This window comes from Corvus hawaiiensis, chromosome 12, assembly GCF_020740725.1.
Source record: "Corvus hawaiiensis isolate bCorHaw1 chromosome 12, bCorHaw1.pri.cur, whole genome shotgun sequence".
Lineage (NCBI taxonomy): Eukaryota > Metazoa > Chordata > Aves > Passeriformes > Corvidae > Corvus > Corvus hawaiiensis.
The window spans coordinates 19,906,430-19,915,347 of record NC_063224.1 but is presented as its reverse complement, the minus strand read 5'-3'; the positions used below and the strand labels follow the sequence as shown (position 1 = coordinate 19,915,347).

General features: G+C 41.9%; 1 long non-coding RNA gene across 2 annotated transcripts in view; it reads left to right on the top strand.

The window, feature by feature from the left end:
• The first annotated feature begins 4,619 nt into the window (after positions 1-4,619).
• The window catches only part of LOC125332103, a 51,010-nt gene continuing 46,711 nt past the window's right edge, over positions 4,620-8,918 (top strand). Inside the window, exons 1-2 of one of the 2 annotated variants that reach the window (XR_007206361.1) lie at positions 4,620-5,259; positions 6,675-6,718. This is a non-coding gene — a long non-coding RNA (uncharacterized LOC125332103). The remainder of the gene's footprint in view (positions 5,260-6,674; positions 6,719-8,918) is intronic. The other variant, XR_007206359.1, reaches the window with a different exon arrangement.

The following is an 8,918-nucleotide window of genomic DNA, read 5'->3' as shown; positions in this document are numbered from 1 at the left end:
ATGCCCCTTTTAGTGTCATAACTCTGGGTGATAACTGTTACAACAATTCCACAGACATTAAATTCAGCTGGAAGAGCTGACCTGAAGGTTTGTATGGATAGATGGTGGTATGCAGTTGGTGTCTGTGCTGGGTTGGAGAATGCAGTGAAAAAAACCCAAACCTTCAGTTTACAGCTGTAAATGGAAGTGTGCCTGTCCCTGCTTCCACTCATAGGAAAGGTGCTGATACTCTTAGGTCTTCCTTATTTTCTGGAGAGAAAATGGGTGGAAGGCAGTATTTGGGATGGGATAGGTTCAGCTCTCAGCTTGGTAGGGAAGCCTGCCTGACGAGCAGAGGGAGAAACAAGAGCCGAGCACAGTTGAATTGGGTTTCCTTATGTGCTTGTGAAGCTTAAAGAAATCAACACAGAAGGTAGGTTTGCCTGAGTAAAATGAATAATCTCCATGTATGGCATAAATCCACTTAAAATTACTACTTTTTAAAAATTCACAGTTAAAAATATCATATCAATGTATGTTATGTAGTAAATCTCCTGCAACCCAGTTGATTTTTTAATGCTCTACGGCCAGGTATGCTCCAACTACTTTCACAGTCAAGGTGGTATCTCTTTTTGCTTGTCTTAAACACAAAATTAGGTACCTTGTGGTCCCTTTCAAAATGTCACATCAGTTACTGTCACAGCTGGGCCTTCTTCATGTCCTTTTGGTTTAGCTTACTCAGTCATTTCAGTACACTCATTGTGTATACCTGTAGTGTTCTCAGGACTTTGCTAACATTTCACTCAAATTGTTGGTCTGAATTAGCCATCTGTGTCAAACACAGGGTCATATGCACCCCTACTGTGATCCACAAATAATGAATGGAACACTAAAGCTGAGTTTGTCCCAGTATGGTCAGAGTCTGCCACTGAAAAAAGTTTTTTTGAAAACTGTGGAAATAAAACCCAAACAAAGCAATACTGAGAGCTTCAAATCTCTTTCTCTCTCTTCTCTTTTCATGACACAAAACCTACATATTCTCCTATGGTTACTAACACCTGAGATAATTTAATTTTTTATATCTTCTAACTTGTTTTCCTCTCCTGTATAAAAATGGTCAATCCTTGTAGAAATTGCTGTGAGAACTAAAATTTAGGTTTTTTCCCTCTGGTTTTCAACAGAGGGAGCTCTAAAGAAGCTTATCTTTCCATTGAAAGAGTAAACTGACTGCATCTTCAAAAGTGCTTGAGGAAACAGCAACTCCAACGTGCATGCCTTTCATGATCATGTTTCTAAGTGAATTCAGGCCAGCCTTGAATTCTCTAACAAAGAACGAGTTTTCGTTGATTGCTGTATTGAGGCTGGTCTGTAGCTTTTCCTTGCTTGGTGAGAGTCACTCTGGAAAACTTACCTTACAGACCTTCTTCCCTGGGAACACCTATGGGCTCTGTTGCTGCTGCCCCAGGCAGCAAGGTGATCTTTGTTAAAGAGATTTACAGAGAGCAGGGATGTCAGGGTGGGTGTTTTCCTATGGGTGAGTGCTGGACTCGCAGCTCTAATGGAAAGGTTAATTCACACGGACTGGTTAGAAATCACACCCTGTGAGGCTGGCAGGGCCCAGGGGACCTGTCCTAGTGACCTTGGTGATGGTGATGCTCAGGTGTTCTGTGTGCAAGAGCAGAGCCATGGGGTGGTTATGGAGCCAGCTGGAATGTGGGGTCACAGCCAATGAGGTTTTGGATACCTCATGCAGCCATGTGCTCCCCTGTGTACAAAATGCACACCAAAGGGCCTTCAGACTTTAAAGACAAATATGTATTAGGAGCCAGGCTGGTACTGAGTGAGGAAGTGTGTGTGCAGGGACTGGGGCTGCTTTTATCAAAACCATCTGTTGACAATATATACTTAATATCTGGCAGGGACCTATGGAGTTCTTAAACTGTATTTGTATATACAGCACCTGGAAACACAAGGCCAAGTTCTTCCAAAAATCATTTTGATTTACACTTTTGGGAGGAAAAATGCATACCATTGTAAAAAACAAGGTTTTTACTGTTACAATGCAAATATACACTTGGCTATGTTATTAATGCTTTTCCAAAGGGTTCCTTTTACCAAACATACAGGAAAATAGATCTGAGAAAAATGACAAATGCCATCCAGCCTTGCTGCAGCTTCAACATTTAGCAGCAGGATGTGGTTTATGGACTTGGTATACCTTTGTTCTTGTAAGATCATCTTTGCTCTAGTCCTTGAACCAAAGCTTTTTTTTAACAATCACATATTCATTGTCTTTCAGAGACTGTTGTACTAAAATGAAATTACTCTTTCTAAAAAATAAAAACCTAAAACCCTCCTGGTCCTTCTCCAAATACTCTTTAAAGTATAACAAGGTGCAGCATCTGTGGATCCTGCTGACATACTAGAAAGTATGTTCATACTAGAAATCTTTCTCAGTAGTAAAATGGCAAAGACTAAATACTAAATTTTTGTTTGTGTAAGTCTTCACCTCTGGGTTAGTGTGATGCTTATTTTCTGGTTTTCTGTAGTCAGCCAGCTCCTGACATGGCTAACAGTGATGGTAGATGTTTGTCAGCTGGGAGGTGTCCATACATCAACATAAAGGATTTCAGATGTGACCAATTTAACTTTCTGGTTTTGCTCGTTACAATTCTGTAGCATTTTAAAATACAGTCTGCTTTGTATATTGAATCATATGATTAAGGAATGCAAACTCCTATACTATTCCACTGAATTGGAGTTCTGCCCCCCACAATGGTGACTGTAGAAGGCTTTTATTGTTTTCTTCAAGTCAGGCCCTATGCAAGCAAAGGTCAGGCTGCAGACATAACTGTATGAACAAAAACACTTGCTAGTTGAGGTTGTTTTGCTTGTAAACTGATACAAGGTAGGTTGGTTTAAAAGGAAACAAACAGTATTTTTTTACTCAGGATGGACTGCATGTATTCTTAGATGTTTTGTTCACTGTACATGCAAACTGCAGGAATGAGGCTTGTTTCGGAAAAAGGTATTTCATGAGTGCCTGCCTGGAAGTTTCAGGAGTGTGTGTACTTGTGCAGCAGCAGCTCCGGAGCTGTGCTGAACCTGACACCTCACCGGGCGGAAACAGCAGGAAGGCTCTCTGTGATCCTTATCTGGCTGGCTGTAATTATGAAAGCTTAGTGTGAGAGAAAACTTTTATCACCGCTGTTGGAACTCTGTGGAAATTGTCTTAAGTAATTCAATACATTTTGTCCTTAAAATCTTGGTGGGCTCTTTAGTTCTCATGCACAATCAAAAACCCCCAAACTGTTACTGGAAGAGAGGCTCTAGTTAAACAACATAAAATGTGCAGTGCAAGTGGAGCAACGTCTGCGAACAGCATGAACAGTTCAGAAAAAAGCAAGTCCTGGCCCAGGAACCCTCATCCAGGCAGGAGGAGGAAATGTCAATGAAAGAAGTGGGTTCAGGGCAGAAGGGGCATCACAGTCTCTCGTGCCACTCTCATCCTCTGTACTGCTTGCAGGAAAGCTCTGACTGCAAGATGTACTGATGGGGGAACTTAAACTCAGTTTATCGTGAGGAAAGGCTTAGCCAGGAGAGGTTTTTTGACTGCCAGCTAATAAGTTGTTGACTGTGACACATGACATCCACTGCATATTTTTAATTCACTCCTTTATTGTGCTCAACCGAATTTCAGTTTAACAATACAGAGCTGTTAAGAAAAGAACAGCAGTACAAAACCTTTAAAGAGGGAATAATATGAAATAGATCTAGAGATGTCAGTCTGACTGTGAAAACTGGTCACTGTCGTGGAGCAGTGTACTCCCTATACAGTCATTTGTATAATTTATAGTAACTATTCAGTTCTCATAGCCACAAGAATATCAGCATTCTTTGAGGCAATATTTTTGAAAACACATAATAATAAATCCCAGCTGGCCAGAAATCTCTTCTTTTAACTTTTAAAAGTATTCCTTTTCAAGACCACAACAATGTAGAGCCTTACAGAAATGTCAGGTTTGAACAAAGTCCGTGTTCTTTGAACAAAAAAACTCCTTCAATACTAGAAAATAGGAGTAGGCAGAAATATCTTCCAAGAAGCGTGTTTCAAATTTCAATTTGCTGCCAAGGCCAAATGGAGATAGGAGGCTGGTGCCTGTGCCCTGGTTTTGGCTGGTTTGCATAACCTGAGAGCTGCCTTGCTCTCTCACAGCTGTGCTCAGCCAGTGCCAACCTGGAGGAGACACCTCCCTCTGCCAAGTTAGCATGACCCAAGAATAAATCCTGGCTTGTTCTCCACATTGCTTTTCTTCTAGAAGGTGTTTGAGAGTATGGTTGTGCTATTTGTAAAAGTCAAGCATGTAACCACCAGCTTTTTCAGATACTGCCATGTATTTGTGGAGCACAGGCCCTTGCAAATGGCAATTACACAGGAGAATTCAACTGAATTTTGTATATATGAACTAGTTTTGGGGTTGGGTTTTTTCTGTTGTTTGTTTCTTTTTTTAACTGAGGCTGATATTTAGAATATGTCTTTCATATTTAAACATTAATGCTGTCTTTATTTTTTTTTTAAATGTTAGTAGCTAATCTTATTTATATTTACCCATGATACCCATGAATGTCAGTGGGCCAAATTCTTTCACATTCATATTTGTTGCACCAGTCACATTGTTTTCAAAAAATCAGCCAGTTGGTATGCAATACAAATGCAAAAGCTATCCTGCTTAAAATTTGAGAAGCAGAGTTCATTTGGGAGAACAGTTGAGGTGATGATGGGAACAAGAGAGAAGGATGAGAGGGCTGTGGGACTCTGGGCTCCAGGAGGTGCATTTCAGGTGTTGAGTGTTGCAGGGTCAGCAGCCTCTTCCCCATCCCCCAGCTGGGATCAAGGCCAGCTCTGATATAGGGCAGCTGTGTAACTGTGGGTCAGGCTGGTGTTAAAAAAAGCTGTGAGAAAGCTTCTTGGGGCCTTTCTCTCTTTAGGAGTCCCACTTAAACTCAGTTCCTGGCTGGAGTTCCACTCTGTGTGTGCCTGTACCTGGCTGTGTGCCTGGCCGACCCTGACTGTGGCTTGGCTTCCTGGTCTGAGCTTGGCCCTGCCTCATTGCTGCAGATTTGTCTGGTGAGTGCAGGACTGTGGCTGACCCCAGGTAGTGCCACGGGACCTGCTCAGAAGCTGTGGGACTGTGTTGCTTGTTTGGGAGGTCCCTGCCTGCCTTGCTTTGCCCCTGGCCTCCCACTTATCTCCCTGGGCAGAGGTCTTGCTGCTCCCAGGTACGTGTTGGGGACTTTTCCCCTCAGTTTGTCAAGAAAAAATTGCTGTCCAGTTGGTCTGAGTGTCTGTGAGAATGAGTGTGTTTGCTTGGGAAGATGGACTTGTGGAAACACGTGAGCGGAATTATTCTGACATGGTATTTATTTGATCATTAAATTTGGAAATTAATTGTAGTGATCTGTGTTCACAAATGGTGCTTTTTGTCAAAAGAGTAAGTAGTGTATGTTTTGGTGATGTTAAAAATTAAAAAGGCGTGTAATTATTGGTTACACTGTAAATTCTACAGACAAGCAGTTCTATCTGTCTTATGATGTAAGAGCAGGAAACTAAATCAGATTTAGTATTTTTTGTTGATTTAGTGAATTGAAAATCAGAGCTGATAAAGGGACACGGTAAATATTTTTGCTGTGGGTTTCCTAGCTGAGACATTTTACTCTTCTTAGATTGTTTTCTGTGATGCCCAGAGCAAGTCATCCTCAGCTGTGCGAGTCAATGAGCTAATGTTGCCTGTGCCCATGGGAGGCCTTAACCAGGTTCACGTGTGTGAAGCATCCAATTTTAAGAAGAATAAAAAAATATTAAGATGGCAATCAGAATTTTGTGTAAGTCCAAAAATAATTTGTTAAATCATGAGGAATAACATAATGCTTACTGTCCCCTAAAATAAAGCTCATGGCTGCATAGCAGGTAACTAGTTCTTTCATAAGACAGAATTCTGAAATAAAAAGGGTACTTTGACGGTAAAAACCCTCACACCTTGGGACAAAGCTCTTTCTCTGGCTTGCTGCTTGTGGTAGCTTTGTTGGCAGAGTAGGGTAGAGGAAGAACAAATTCCCTGCTGTGTGCCAGGCTGAAGCCTGGCAGAGCTGCTCTGTGCTGCCCTGCCTGGAGGGCTGCCTGCTGCCGAGGGGGATGGGGCAGTGTTCTCCTCACCCACAGTCCCGGGTGGAGGGTCCCAGGTCCCACCTCATTTACCAGTTGACCCTTTCTTGAAGCAAATGCTGCTCCTGCTCTGTGCTTGGCATTCCCCCTTCCCGGCTGGCCCAGAGCCACTCTTGCCCACCTACCCTCCCCTGTTGGAGACCTTTTCTCCAGGACTGCTCTGGCGCTCTCTGATGACTCCTCTGCTCTCTCCCTGCAGCTCTGAGGGTTTGGGTCTGGGACTAAACCAGTGGAGGACTTTGAGAACCTCTGAGGTGCTGCTGTGACACACCACTGGTTGTGGCCATGGGGCCAGCCTGGGTGCAGCCTCTCCCGGCAGTGGCTGGGCCTTTCCTGAGGAAACCCTCTTCCTCTGCAGTTGGGAAGCAGCCAGCATGGAGGGACAACTACAGGAACTAAGGAAATAGCTGCAGTATGCATAGCAATTAATAATAATTGATCTACTGTATTGGTTGTTGCTCTTACTTTTCAGCTTTGACAGGTCGTTATTAAAGGACCAGACATGTTTTAGAAATGGTGAGTGTAAACATTACTTCATCTCTTTGCTATGAGTACCTGGTAGAGTTCTGCTCCCTCTTCTTTTTATTTTTTCTTCTTCCGTAAGAAAAGAGGAATGTTTTCCCTTTGTGAATAGGTGTAAAGTACTAGCTTGTGCCAAGATGCCTGGTATTTGGCCTCCTCACATGCTTGCAGGACATGGACTGCATGTAAAGCAGGAGAAGTGTAGAGGGTTGGAACAATAGATATTGGGGAGTAATTGAAAGATTAGAAAGAAATCTCAGACGTAGCAGGGAGACAAAAATTATAATGAAACTAAAGGGAAGGAATAAGGGCAAAACTTTGCAGGGCAAAAGAAGCATTCCTTTTTTTTTGAGGGACAAACACAGTCATTCAGCTTTTCTTTTTTTCTTGACATTTATGTACTTTTAGTATAACAGGAGCATTGCAGTGCAGTTTTTTGGTAAGAACCTAGGTTAAAATAAAAATCTGTAGTGCTACTGTCCCCTTCTTCAATTCTGCACAGGCAGAGTGACGGAGAGAAAAAGATAATGACACCCAAAATGTTTTCCATTCTTCTGTATGAATCTCCTCTCTTCTGTACAAATTATTATTTGAAACCCAGTGAACTCTTTTCTAAAAAGCTCAGACTTAAGACCAGTTCGAAACTTCACATTAAGCAGCAAAAGTGACCAAAATCTCCTCTTTCTTGCAGCTTAGTTGAGTAAATAGGGGTTCCAGTTTGCCTGTTGCCCTGTGATGTGCTGGGTTCCTTGAGCAGGCTGCACAACTGCTGCCTGGCAGGTTGTCAGATTAGCTGGAGCTCAGGCGTTCCACCCTCCTGGGGCAGAAATGGGAGGCAGGAGAAGGTCAGTGCCCTCACTGAGGATCAGAGTAGTTCAAGCCTTGCTCTGGAGTAGCTTGAATCCACCCCCCTTGATTCGTTTGGTGGAAGGGTGCCTGCTTGCCTAAGGAGTCAGAAACAACTGAGCTGATGCTGGCCCCACTGGTTCTTCCTTTCCTGCAGAATATGGTGTGGGTTTGGCTGCATCACTGCTCACAGCCCTGTGGGCCGGGGCTGGACCTTTGTCTCCAAGGCAGAACAGCATGGCCCATTCTGTGCTCGGGGGCTGTCACAGAGGATGAGTGCAGTGCCTGGAGCTCCTGGGGGCTCTCGCTACAGGCTGGGGAAGGCCAACCCAGTGGCTTAAATGGTTAAAATACTCAGAACCTGAAAAAGATTGGAGGTAGGGAATTCATCAATCCACAGAGGAAGCGCTGATGTTAAGGGACCTTTGTCTGCCTCTGACACTACAAAGGTACTTTGAAATAAATTTAGGTGAATTACCATTTCCTAAAGAGAAAAAATTTTCAGAATTCTTAAATTCTGTAATAATTTCTTAATAGGATTTTCCCCCCATAAATGAGCATTAGTAAAACTCCTCAGGAGAATAAATGATCTTCAGAAGTCTATAACTTTAGAAACACAAATTATTGTTTGGAATACCTCAATCTAAAAGATCTCTTTCTATTGTTGAACACTCTATTTCTTCTTAGAAGGAATGTGTAAAAATATGTCATATCAGATTCTGTCACAATGAATAGACTTCACAACTATTTTATTTAAAAATTAGTTCTAATATGAACAAATAAATATACTCCCAATTATGTTTGAACAAGACTTAATGTTTATACTTTATTTTGCATAACAATTCTGGGGCTTCTAAAACCTCAGGAATTTTTTCCAGAGTAACTGTATGTCTAACCTTGGAACCTAAAAGAAATGATTTTTAAACTACTGTAATGTAACACATGTTGTGCTATACCACTGGCACTTAGTGCTGCATTAGGTTTTTCCTGTAACACAGAAATCCCAAATTTTCACCCAAAACATTTGTAGGAACTTCGAAAATAATTTTTATTTCCTACTGAAAACAACCATCAAGATTTTATTTACAAAATAGAAACTCAGGTTTTATGTAGCTACATTAACAAGTTCAACAAAAATGTTTTAAAAGGAAATTTCTGCCTTGTATGTGGGCTTAAAGAAGACCCCAGGAAGACCTTATTGTGTCCTTGCACTACTTGAAGGGGACTTATAAGAAAGATGGGAACAGACATTTTAGAGGATCTGTAGTGAGTGGACAAGGAATAATTGTTTTAAACTAAAACTTCAGCCTAGATACAAGGCAGAAATTTTTCATGAGGAAGGTGGTGA